Below are 14,034 nucleotides of genomic sequence, written 5' to 3'. Positions count from 1 at the left end.
TCAATAGCAAATACCGATTTGGTATTTACCGAATCAGTAAAAATACTGAATTGCTAAGGGGGACAGGGTGCCACTTTGACACCCTGTTGCACCCCTGTAACTGGCTTTTGCGCCATGTGGCTCACAGACATGCCCTTAGGGCATGTCTGTGTGCCACATGGCACAGGTGTACATGCACAGAACACATGAATTCGTAATTTACCATGAAATTGTATTGCATGGTAAATACCAAATTTTTAATGCCCTGTAGCACTGTTAGACATGCTACCTACATCTCAAATTACATATTCGGTATTTTTACCGAATGGTAAATTTGCCGAATCGGTAAAATTTACAGAATCGGTAAATTTACTGATTCTGTAATTTTACCGATTCGGTAAAAATACCAATTCGGTAAAATTACCGAATATGTCCATTTTTGGTGCCCCTACATCTCCATAGCCCTTTACCGGTCGGAAACGGACGAAAATCGGTATTTCCGGCCGATTCCGATCGGTAAAGGGCTCACTACATCTGGCCCTAAGCATTTCAGTTCACGGTTAAATGCATGATAACAGGTACATAAAAAACCTTCTTCAGAGTACTGGAAATAAGGGGAATCTTTTATCTTCAAAACTCCGAAGGGGAACTGCCTAGACCCAGCCCCATGGCAGTGAAGGCAAAGGATAAATATAGAGAAAGGTCCCCCGCCAACTCCTTACTCACAGTGTGGCACAATGAGGACTTTCTTTAAAAAAAAATTTAAAAAATGATTACGGGTACATATACAGATACAATATAAGTATAGAACACTATTCAAATGGATTCATTTTTTCGTTACAAAATTAATGGAGAGCAATATTTAAAGAAATACTTAAAAATATTTTAAATACAATCTCAGTCAAACCACACAAGTGTAAATATATGCGAGAAATGCAGCTCATTGTTATTGTAAAGAAAATGTGAATATACACTAATATCAATGTCAAGATTGCACAGTAGATGCACTTCTCGATAACTGCTCAAGTGCCCTAGATAGCATGATTAAGGTTACCTCACAAAAGTACATATGCCACATGTAAACATGTATGTGGCCTAGTTAAACATGTAAGGGTGGAGCTAAATTAATGTTGCACCAACTCTCAGGAGAGATACTTTTTACCTTCAGCAGTTTGTGTTTTCTTTTCTATGAAGTTTGTGGAGCTTTCACTGTATGGAATGACTACCATTCACCAATAAAATGCTGAGGTATAAACGCTGTGCAACAAGGAAGTAATAATCACAAACATTTTCTCAGACCTTCACTTGTTGTTTTCTGAACTCTCCGTTTCACTGGCGATCTATCACATTTGAAATAATTCCTTGAAATATTGTTGGTCCCTTTTGATTTTTTTGTCATCTTCATTTTACTAATGATGTTTCCAAAATATGTTCACTTATCAATATCCTCACAAGGCTAGCCCTTTGCTGGATTACCCAGTCTTTCGGAATATACACATACTTCCAGTTTACACATTTCAAAATACATGTGCACTCAACCAGTACAACTCTTCTGTGTCTTACAGTTTTCTATTCACTGTGTTCACATTTACTGAGCATCTGTAAGGCACTTTGAATTGGGAATCCATTGCAGGGGGCGAGGAAAAGTAATGGTGTCTTTTCTATGCTCACCTGTTGTTTTTTGTCTTGGGGTGTGGTAAACATGCAGTGCATATGTAGTAAAGTTTCTTACAGGTCTGCAGGCTCCCCTGCACACTTAGAGAGTTTACAATGACTACCTCCACCAGAAACATCATTGGTCTTGAAAATGCACACTAGGGGCCTCATTTATGAGAAATGACGCATCGCTGCGTGAAAGCAGCGATGCGTCACTTCTCAGTGCGCACTCCTTACGACATTCCAGATGCGTCATATTTAATGTATGACGCATCATGTCGCAAGGAGTTACAGATACGTCAGTAATTTACTAATTTACCAATGCCCCTATTCAATGTGAGCATGTTTATGTACCTAACGAATATGGGACAAAACACTAAGGATTTGAAATACTTATCTAAAATGAAGGTTGTGTACACGAAACTGGAAAAGCACAACTAGTCACAGGCTAGATAGGTGACTGGAAAGTATACCTCTGTCATCCAAGAGAATAAAATAACAACCAAGTCTAAACCTGTAAATGTGCAAGGCAGCCTTAGACCAACAGTGGTTGATGATATGGAGCTTAACTTTCTGTATATACAGCTCCTGGGAAAGAATGACCCATGTGATGAACAAGGGATGGACTAGGAGAATCAAAAAATGGAAAAAAGGTTAAACAGAGGCTTAAACTCACCTCCTGCCAATCCACATGTTTATAGCAGTCCATCCACAGGGGCCATTTTTCTGTACACAATGTTTTACTTTTGATATCTTTGGCACAGTCCAACACTTGTATATCTTGTCAGACAGCTAGGTGGGTAAAGAGTAGGGGAATGGGATGGAAGGGACAAATAGAGTGAAGAAAAAATATCAGATTACGTCTACAGCTTCATAAATTGCATTCCAGGTTCCTGTTTGTGTAGCTACATTCAGCAGGTAAAAGTCTTAAAATCACCTTGTGGTACCTTGACAAGTCAGCTTAAGAAATGTTCATAATGCCAGTTAACTCGTCTTGTGGAAAATTGTAGTATTTTGCTCTTTCTTAATCCTGAAACAGACATATTTCTGCCATGGAATTGGGTTCATGTTATTTTTAACTGCTGGACTTTTTAGGTCTTGTGTTAGCCAACACCAACTTATTTTACAAAAATATGTATAATGTACTTACATGTAATGGTTTTCAGCCACTTCTCTTCATCCATTGGTCTGTCATCATGTCTTCACGTTTTGCTTCTACCCAAAACAGCATTTAGCATGGTGTAGTGAGTCAGCCTACTTGAGCAACTGCTTAACGTCACCTTGAGTAACTGCATATTGCTCCCTCCCAAGGAGCACATCATTACACAAGATAGTTCCCTTCAGAGACAGTGTTTTTGTTTTTATTTTACATTCAATTTAATGTTGCCTTCATGTTTAGAGCCTGACTTGATGGCAGGGTGATTCTGATGCACATGCCATCCTAATCAAATACCATCACCTGCCTATGCTGTTGAAAATTCTTTTTGGAGTGATCTGCGCTTTTGACTTCTATTATTTACATCATACTAGAATGTATTTTGTTGGTGTCAGGTTTTTTGTTTTGCAGGAAGATTGGCGCTCAAGCTAAGTTATGCATCTGTGTGGTGAATTTCTTGCATGTACAGTGCCAACCGGTCAAGGGAACACACCTTTAAACCCCCCTATGTGTGTGAGTTCAGAAACCCAAAATTTCAAAGCAAAACACAGTCTAGGGCACACGTAATGAGTGTCAAAATTGGTTCCGTACGATATAATGAACAAAACAGGATGTTAGATCCACACCAGATGAGTAATTTCACGTGTGTTTAAGCAATCGGAAATGTGCGAGAAACCAGCCGACACGTGTTTCGTCACATGTGGGAGTGATCCCGTGACTTCTTCAGGGCTGGGGGATGATACAAGACATGAAATAAGCTTTATGCTAAGAAACATTAAAGGTGGGGTAAGTATGGGATGTGCGACTAGCACACCTAATAGTGTTTTGATGCAGCACCATCTTAGCGTGGAAACCCTAGGTGAGAAGTGCACCAAATATAAGGTGGGTGGATTAAGACATAAACATGAAATTTATGACTGTGTGAAGTGGTTATATCATGTTATATGGAATACAAGTAGGCAAAAGAGAAAATACATGAGTGCCATGATCCTGGCACTTCGTGGGTTTTCTTACGTGTTGTGACAACCAGTATTAATAAAAACAGATGTGAGCATGGACTGAATCTAGTGTGCTGACCAGATTCTACAAACAACAATTCATGCATGATAACATTATGGTTTACCTACTTATTGAGTACATCATAAGCTAGGTACTTGTAATGTATATGGACAAGTGTCCAAAGGGGCTGGGGTAAACGCTTGAATAGCTGGTAAGGTCTATACGGAGTGGGAGATAGCAATGGTACTACCTAGCAAGTAGGTGGACAGTGAAAAAAACAGGATCATATACATGATGTCTTATTAAAATAAAAGTAATGGGAAGGCAAGATACTATAATGGCATGGTTGGGATGATGGTCTGTGAGGAGAGGCGAGAGAGAAATATGATTAAAAGGGGGAGAGCAAAGCAGGGAAATGGCAGAAGGAGAGCGAGATCACTGCATGCAGGAGCTCACACAAGTGTGTAAAAGTAGGCCCTCACATGACTTACCATATAGCCGGTGATAATTCCAACCCGGCTAGGTCATGTGCTCCGGATAAGGAGTAAGGAGGAGGGGCGGGCACGTGTCAAGCCAACCTAGTGGTGGAGGAGAGTAAAAGTCAGTCTGGGCGCTGGTTGGTATACCATGTGTATATTGGGTAGGAATCAAGAACTCACCCGGTGGCCGGTTAACAATCACAAACCGGCTTGCTGAGGCGCTCCAGGGAAGCTGGGAGGATGGGTGGGCGTTGAAGTGCAGATCTGGTAGGGGAGAGGAGGCGGGAGAATGTATGCTGCTATCAGGCGGGGAGAGAGGAGATGTGCTGGGTGCTGTGTTGTCACTATATCTTACCTAGAGGTGCATAGGTCAGTCAGTATGCGGTCCTGAAGGGTTCCACTGGTGAAAGAGATGAGCATGTATTAGGGAGTGGTGCCAGGTAAGGGCGGTGGAAGAAGGTAGAAAATGGCAACCTACTGCTTACCGGAATAGAAGTAAAAGGGGGCAGTCCAGTTTTCAGGTGTGGCCAGCAGATACACCAAAGCCGCTGCGGATCTGCACGGAAACACTGGATTAAAAGTTAACCCTGAAACGCGGGGAACAGGGATAATGCTATCACTGTGGAGTGCGCCCCGTCGGGACTTATCGTCTACAGGAAGAGATGAGCTGCGGGAACACTGGTGCCATCTCGCTTGCCGAAACCGAAAGCGGAAGGAGGCTAGTGTGGGGTTAAATGGTTGTGCGGATCCAACCACTAGAGCGCAACCGTGTAGATCAAAAGACCAACCGGAAGTGAGGAATGATGTGATCCTCTGTGGCGGATTTTCACCATGCGCATGTGTGCAGGCTGTGGTTAAAGAATTGGACCAGTTCAGTGGACGCGGGGGTATTAGGTAAAAGGATGCCATGAAGGAAGACATTGACAGGTGATGTGTGCCGACAAGGGAATTTCACTTCACTAATTATTTCTAACTGTAGATCAACAAATAATTCAATTATAATTGATCTTAAATCTCCATTTCATTTCGAAGCTGTTAACCAATCATGCTTCTGAAGATATTTAATAAACAGGAATGATAAAAGGACACAGGAATATCGTATGATCAAAATAGATATATTTTCTTTTTATGAATCATTCAAAAGGATTTTAAATTTGATTTCCTGCTCGCCTTGGAATTTGACCGAAGTGTAGTTTCTAAGAATTATTCAGCACAAGGGTCTTTTGTTACACTATCTCATAGTTCTGAAGATGGTCTGAAGGATTCACACCGAGAAGACCGAAACGTCGACTGTATCTTCCTAATCCTTGTTTTCAAGTGATATTTTAAGTGTATTGGTAGATTGACTTTTGTAACACAGCACTTAATATATATATTTTGTTGGATTGGTTGTTTTTTGACATTTGAAATATAGGTGTCCACAATGAACTGCCTTGTCTAAATGTCTATATGAGATTGATCTTTCATTATACATGTACCCACCTTTAAAAAGATTCATAATAAGAAAATATATCTTTTTTGATTATACAATATTCCCGTGTCCTTTTATCATTCCTGTTTATTGAATATCTTCAGAAGCATGATTGATAAACAGCGTCAAAATGAAATGGAGATTTAAGATCAATTATAATTGACTTTGTTGTTGCACTACAGTTAGAAATAAATAGTGAAGTGAAATCCCTTGTCAGCACACATCACCTGTCAAAATCTATTTTCACCCAAGCCCACAAGGGTATATTGGGTTTCCCACCTCACTGTGTCATGAAGGAAGACAAGCATGTGGGGAGTAACAACACTGCAAGGCTGAGGAATGTGCGGTTAGGGGTAAGGTGACAGAGTCTGCCCGGTAGACCAGCTCGATCTGGAATGAAGAGTAAGCAGTGAGAGTGTAAGGTAGAGGTGCTGCTGGGACCCGGATGAGGGTACGAGAGTCAGGCAGTAACATAAAACACGCGCATGTCCGATTCAGTCCATGCTCACATCTGTTTTTATTAATACTGTTTGTCACAACACGTAAGACAAACCACGAAGTTCCAGGATCATGTCTCATGTATTTTCTCTTTTGCCTACTTGTGTTCCGTATAAGATGGCATACCCACATCACACAGTCACCAATTTCATGTTTATGTCTTAATCCACCCACCTTATATTCGCCGCACTTCTCACCTAGGGTTTCCACGCTAAGATGGTGCTGCATCACCACACTATTAGCTGTGCTAGTCGCACATCCCAGGCTTCCCCCACCTTTAATATTTCTTAGTATAAAGCTTATTTCATGTCTTGTATCATCCCCAGCCCTAAAGAAGTCACGGGATCACTCCCACATGTGACGAAACACGTGTCGGCTGGTTTCTCGCACAGTTCCGATTGATTAAACGCATGTGAAACTACTCATCTGGTGTGGATCTCACATCCTATTTTGTTCATTATGTCGTAAGGAACCAGTTTTGACACTCATTACATGTGCCCTGGACTGTGTTTTGATCATACTAGAATGTGTTCATTTGAAACTGTTCCTCTTTTTACTTTTTCTTTCTTTCTTTCCTTCATTCTTTCATTCTTTCCTTTGCTTTTCTTTCTTTATTTCTCTTTACTTTTCTTTCCTTCTCTGTCCTGCTTTTATCTTTCTCTTTCTTTCTTTCTTTCTTTTCTCTCATTCCTTTGCTCTTCCTTTCTCTTCTTTTTTATTTCTCTTTCCTTCTTTCCATCTCACTTTCTTACTTTCTCTTTCATTCTCTCTTTTTCTTTCTCTCTTTATTGCTCTTTCCTTCGTTCTTTCTTTCTCCTTCCCTTTTTCTTTTCTTTTCTTCTCTTCTCTGTTCTTTCTTTCCTTCTAGCTTTCTTTCTTTCTCTATCATTCTTTGCTTCTTTCATTCTCTCTTCTTTTACTTCTCTCGCCTGTTCATTTTTTGGTGTTTCTCTCTTTCTTTCTTTCTTTCTTTCTTTCTTTCTTTCTTTCTTTCTTTCTTTCTTTCTTTCTTTCTTTCTTTCTCTCTTTTCCATTTTTCTTTTTCTTTTTCTTTTTCTTTCTCTTTCCTTTTCTCATGTATTCTCACTTTCCTTCTCTTTGTTTCTTTCTTTGTTTCTTTGTTTCTTGCCTTCTTTCTTTACTTCCTTCTTTTTTCCTTTCTTCTTTCTTTCTTTACTTCCTTCTTTCTTCCTTTCTTTCCTTTCTTCTCATTCCTTCTCTCTTTTCTCTTTCTTTCTTTCTTGCCTCCTTTCTTATCACATTCTCTCCCATTTTTTCTTGCCCTCTTTCTTTCGTTCTTTCCTTTGTTCTTTCTTTCCTTTGTTCTTTCTTTATCTATCCTTCTCTCTTTCTTTCTTTCTTTCTCTCTTTCTTTCTTCATTTCTTTCTTACTTTCTTTCTCCCTTGCTCTTTCCTTCTCTCCTTCTTTCTTTTCCCTTATTTTCCATCCTTCCATTCTTTTCTCTTTCTTTCCTTCTCTCTCAATGTCCTTCTCTATAATTTTTTGTTTCTTTCATTCTCTTTCCTTCCTTCTCCCTCCTTTTCTTTCTTACTCTGTGTCTCTCTTTCCTTCTCTTTTTCTGTCTCACTTTCCTGCTTTCTCCTTATATTTCTTTCCTTATTTCCTTCATTTCCTTCCTTCTTTCCTTTTAATTCCTTTTCTATCTCTCTTTCCCTATCTCTCTTTCTGTCTTCTTTTTCTTTTCAGATTTCCGTCTTTCCTGCTCTTCTCTTCTCCCCTCATTCCTTTGCTCTTTATTTCTTTGTTTGTTTGTTTTTTTCCTTCTCTCTTTCATTCCTTCTTTCTTTCTTTCTTTTTCTTTCTTTCTCGCTCTTTTATTCTTTCTTTATCTCTTTCTGCCCATCAATTTTTTCCATCTCTTCCCTTTCCTTTTCTTTCTTTCTTTCTTTCTTTCTTTCTTTCTTTCTTTCTTTCTTTCTTTCTTTCTTTCTTTCTTTCTTTCTTTCTTTCTTTCTTTCTTTCTTCGTTCAGCCAATGCCAGACTCATTGATTTTTTAAGTATTTAGTGCCAAGAAGTACTGTGGTAATGTGTAATTTTAAGGCCAAAAAACCTTTTTGCTTGTGGCAAATGATTTTTCTTTTTAAATAGACAAGGGACTGGCATATTCGCAAACAATAACGTTTTGAAAAAACCATGACAAAACAGAACAAGACTTGCCAGAAGGCTGGCGTCTGCACCAGACATATTGGCTTTGTCAATGCTTGCTACTATTTGAGTTTACCACAAAAGTCTTTCGATAGGCATTTTGTTTACATGTTTATAATGTTCTTTGCTGAAGAATTGTTGTAAATTGACATGGATTTGATTCAGTTTATTTCTAGTATTTAATCCAACTCTCACAGAACGTTCTGAGTCATATAATGTGTTTTGAAGCTGACTGGTTTTAGGTCTGTGTTTTGACAGCGCAGCTGTCAAACAGACCTATTGCTTACAATATATAGAGTGTGCTTTGGGTCTGCCCCTTTCAGTCATTCACTATTTTCAACCAGTTCCCTTCAGCCTTTGGATTCAGACTTTGTCAATCATGTCTTCGCTCAGCCGAGTGCTCTATTCATCTCTCACCTAATGCTATTAGCTCTTTGGGTATATCCATTTATTTACCTGCGCTCGATTTGCTTGAGCTGAACTGCATGAGGGACTGTTTTACAACTGTACTACTCTTTGTCCAGCTCTGCTGGCTTCCTCCTGTGTGCCCTACTCTGTTTCTCTTCTTGTCCTCATCAAAGGCATGGTTGCCTTCCAGTCGGTCCACCTTTCGTTTATTGTTTGGTTTAATGCCTTAACCGCAGCAGTTTTTCCGCCGCAATGCGGGTGCTCTAAAGGGTGGGGGGTGCTCCGCCGGCCAGCACTGGGGAGGTAGTGCTCCTGTCGGCCATTATCTAACCCAGGGTGGTGTGGAGTGCACAAAACGATGGATTTAGGCCCAGATCATTGTACTGGGGTGAATGTAAGACATTGATCTACATTCTGACCATCAAATTGTTTTTTGTAATTTTGGTATCAGACAGAGCCAGTGAAAAGATTATACCCTGTTTGCTATAAGCACAGTTTTCTCCCTAACAAGGACTAGTCTACCCACATAGAATTCCACTAGTTTAAGTTGCATCATGAGCTTTCAAGGGAAACATGATGCATTCTATTTTGCTCAAGTGGGGGGTAGCACAATAACTCATGCCAAATCTACTTTGTGATGGTGTGATTTGCCCACCATATTTATCTGAAGGTGAATTCCGTTGAATACTGAATTCCCTTGATTATCGATGTGAGGTTCAAAAACATTCATGCAGTTAGTCACCCTGCGGTGTGCAAGTGTCCTAATCAGAAAGCCCTATATCTTACAGATCTATGGTCTTTGTAATATAATCGTAACCTTAGCAACAGCTCAAAGAATTCAAAGATCCCTTTACTTTCTTACTCGAGACTGCCATAATACTCATATTTCACACAGCCTAAAAACACATTCATTTACATGTATTCACTCATATCAGACTCTTCAACATTAATAGAAGCACAGTTTTTTTCCTGGTGGAAAATAATTTGCATAAATGCATAACAAAAGCAATTCGTATTATGAAGACTCACAGTGATTTTGAAGCTACTTTAATGTGGATAAATGAAATAACTAAGTAGAAATTGTTTCTCACCACTAGAAAAAATCCATTAAAACTATGAATTAATTTTCTTATTTTTTAATATTCAAATCTGAAAATGTCCCAAAATCTTCAATATAACACTCTGTATCTTTTAAATTGATACTCAAATGCGGCGGTGTACACTTTTGGGTAGATTTAAGTAAGACATCAACTGAACGAACTATGTCTAGTCTAATGTCTATAAAGGTAAGAAAATAAATTAATTTAACAGATATTCTATGTAATTTCCACAGTTGTATGGCAAGCAGAATACATGACAAGTTTGAATTATTATCACACATTATTTAGGGGGTATTTTGAAGTGAGTGTCCTCTGTTCAGCGCGTGTTTCTTGCCTGCTAGATTCGTTCTTATAAATACACATACGTCTGTATTCCACATTCTGAGAATTATAGCATCTAATCATATTTTCAAAGGTTTAAATATTTGTAAATGTACTATCATTGCTCCAAGATTTTCTAAAAAGCCACGAAGTGCATAGTATTTTATCAAACTCAGACATTCTTAAAACGAAAATCCATCCATCCTTCCATGCATCCATTAATCCATCTATCCATGTTTTTTATTGGGAAGTGCTATTCATTTCCTTGATAAATGACAAGTCTGCAAAACTACAGTATTACACACATTGAAACATCACTGTGGACATTATTGCAGACTTTCTTAAATACTACCATCAATGCTATTGCTGACACACGTGAAAAACTGTGCGTGAGCTGCAGGGCCGGACTGGCCATAGAGGGCACTGGGCATTTTACCAGTGGGCCCAAAAGGAGGAGGCCAGTTTAGGACCCATGGGGGCAGGTTTTGTTACTGAGGGCTGGTTTTACAGCTCAACTGTGCTGCAATATCTTCCCCCAGGGAGAGGTGCAGTGGGAGCGGTGCAGTGGGAGGGTGCAGTGGGAGCGGTGCAGTGGGAGTGGTGCTTCTCACTAGTAACTCTCTGCGTCCCGCCCCATCTCCTGCCACCGGGGCCAGTCGAACAGATTGCCAAGGCTAGTTGCTCCCAGTCCAGCCATGGTGTGCTGACAAACATTCTGGGACTTTGACATTTAATATAATTTGCACAAATGAGGAGATAAATCACTCGATCTACTGCATCTGTGCCACGACTAAGGTTCAACATTTATTCCAAAAATATATGGATACTACAGCGATATTTTTTTAGGCTAAGGGCTCATTTCAATATGCAAACTGCAAACTACAGAGTGCGTTGTTTTCAGAGACAAAATTACTAACATATTCAAAATGTTAATGTATGAATTGAGAGGTGACCAGCAAACCTGCTTACCACAGGTTTTCCCACTTTATGAATAGTTTTCCTTCACAATTTCTTTCTTAGGGAGACCTTTAAAGAGAAAGTTATCAGATGTGCAATCATTTTGCACATCCTGTAATGTTCTTTCGGATGCAAAACCTTGTTTACGCCGTCTTGGCATTACAGAGCCAATTGCAGTCAAGGCCATACTAGCAGTGTGTACTGAGGCAGATTTATCAAACTTTGACGCAGTACAACAAGCCACCTTGCTGCGCTGCATGAAATGGAAAGAGCAGAAATGTGCCCTATTTAACATTAGGCGTTGCATTCCTGTGCTTTTCTTGGGCTGGTGCCCTTTTGGATGCCTTGAGCCAATGAAGGCACCATTGTGCCGTGGTAAAAGACTGCCTGCATTGTAGGCAGGATTGTTTTTGTTAAGAAAGGGGCACCTTCCTGCTCAAAAACAATCCTCACATGCATTTTCCTCTTTGTACATGTGCTGAATGCAGCACACTTAGAAAGAAGAAACAAAGAGGAGAAATAAAGATATTTCTTCTCGTTGTGCCTCCCCTCGGAAAGCATAGCATTTTGACACATTTCCAGATATACCAGTGTTGATTCATCCGAGAATGCGCTAGAAAACAATGGGTGGGTGCGTGGGAACACTCCATCTACGGAATGCCTCCATGGAGCAGAGTAACGAAACACAGCGATTTGCACAGCATAGCATTACTCCAGATTTATCAAGCCATGCAGGGCCATGCAAGTTATCCTTGTGTGGCTTGATAAATCTTACTTTAGTGCTGCTTCACCCTGTGCCCCCCTTGCATGGCACAAGAGTGACACAACACATTAGTAAATATTGCGAAGTATTTTTGTAAGCCTTAAAGAGACAGCCAGTGGCCCCACTTCCTCTGTATCATTTGTGCAATTCAGACCATGTGGTTTTATGCTAGTCGTTTTTAGGTCGAGCCTGGGAACACGCATCCGAAGGATGCGGTCCAGGTGGAGAACTATAGCGAGCTGACACGGGGGAATGACGGACAAGAAACTGTCACGCGCTTCTCCCCGGCTGGATTCAGCTGCTTGCACGCGCACCAGCATTCACGCATGCACACATCACAGCCACACGCATACACAGCACTCACGCATGCGCACATACACACGCATACACATGCACACCCCCCGTCGCCGCCGCCGCACCTACACGCATACACAGAGACCCCTCCACACACACCAGCCCCTCTCCTCCCGGCTCCACTCACCGGTGTCTGGCGGGCGCTCCCCGGGTCTCCAGGCTCCTTCCCTTCCTCCGCAGCTGCAGGCTCTCCCCACATCACGGGGGCCCGCTGCTGGACAGAAGGCTTCTCTGTGGCCAGGCGGTGGTAGCGCTCGGCGGGGCTCTCTCTCCACATGGGAGCCCCGCCTCTTCAGTGCGCCCGCTTCGCCCCGCGGGTCTTCACCCGGTCCCCCATCTCGGGACCGGGACTTTAAGGGAAACAGTATCCAGGGCTCCTTCCTGGTCACGGGAGCCCCGGGGCCGCAATGCTCACGCCACTTCCTGCTGCCGGCTCCTCTTCCTGGTTGCACGTCAGGTCCCGGGCCAGCAGCCAATCAGAGCGCGGCCCGGGAATGACATCACAGAGGTGTCCCGCAGTACCGCCCCCAGCCTGCCTGACTTCCTGGTCGCAGGAGAATTCTACTGCTGAACTGGGTGTTATAACGCAGTCTCCACATGTAACTGTCTGCAAAGGTAATGCAACACTTTTCAATTCTCAATTACTTTATTCAGGTTATTTTTTTATTTTAACTAACTTTGGCCAAAGCTCTTGTCAGTGTAGGCGCCCACGCCTGCTGACTTTCACCTTCTGAATAGTTAAGGTTCCGCCCGACGCCTCTCACGGGTTCCCCGGAGATGAGTTACGGCAGGCCGCCGCCTGACGTAGAAGGCATGACGTCCTTGAAAGTGGACAATCTTACCTACAGGACGTCGCCCGAAACACTTCGAAGAGTTTTCGAGAAGTATGGACGAGTAGGCGACGTCTATATCCCCCGCGACCGATACACGAAGGAGAGCCGCGGTTTTGCCTTCGTAAGATTCCATGACAAACGTGATGCCGAGGATGCGATGGACGCCATGGACGGAGCCGTACTGGATGGGCGCGAACTTCGGGTGCAGATGGCTCGTTATGGAAGGCCACCAGACTCACACCATAGCTGCAGGGGACCACCACCCCGAAGATATGGAGGCAGTGGAGGAAGTTATGGACGCCGGAGTCGCAGTCCCAGGAGGCGTCGTCGGTCGAGGTCCCGCAGTCGGAGTCGCTCCAGATCCCGCAGCAGGAGCCGCTACAGCCGATCCAAGTCAAGATCCCGCACACGATCAAGGTCTCGTTCCACATCGAAGTCCCGCTCCGTCCGAAGATGCACGTAGGCCACTGGTATGAATCTCAGCATAGCCGATTCAACCATTCCCCCTTGTGAGGTTGATAAAAGTAGTATCATTCAGTTGAATAGTAATCACAGTGTAATTGTGAGAGAAAAGTATACTTGCACTCTGTAAGAATGATCAGGTCATCAAAATGTTAAGTAGCGTTCTATTTCCTGAGGAGGGTATTGGGGAGGTTTGTGTTGCTGAAGAGTTTCTACTTTTTCGATTGTTGGTTTGCGTTTGTCCCCTTCTGTGAGTGCAGAGTGACAGTGAGTGCAGAGTGCGTGCAGAGTGACAGTAAGTGCAGAGTGCGTGCAGAGTGACAGTGAGTGCAGAGTGCGTGCAGAGTGACAGTGAGTGCAGAGTGAGTGCAGAGTGACAGTGAGTGCACAGTGACAGTGAGTGCGGAGTGACAGTGAGTGCAGAGTGACA

The 14,034-nt window shown here is 42.1% G+C and overlaps 1 pseudogene; it reads left to right on the top strand.

Annotated features, from left to right (window-relative positions):
- Positions 1–12,975: 12,975 nt before the first annotated feature.
- LOC147707801 (serine/arginine-rich splicing factor 2 pseudogene) lies at positions 12,976–13,605 on the top strand (annotated as a pseudogene).
- The last annotated feature ends 429 nt before the right edge of the window (positions 13,606–14,034 follow it).

Source organism: Lissotriton vulgaris, chromosome 6 (genome assembly GCF_964263255.1).
Source record: "Lissotriton vulgaris chromosome 6, aLisVul1.2, whole genome shotgun sequence".
Lineage (NCBI taxonomy): Eukaryota > Metazoa > Chordata > Amphibia > Caudata > Salamandridae > Lissotriton > Lissotriton vulgaris.
Note: the sequence above shows the minus strand (reverse complement) of the source record. Positions and strands in the feature narration are given on the sequence as shown.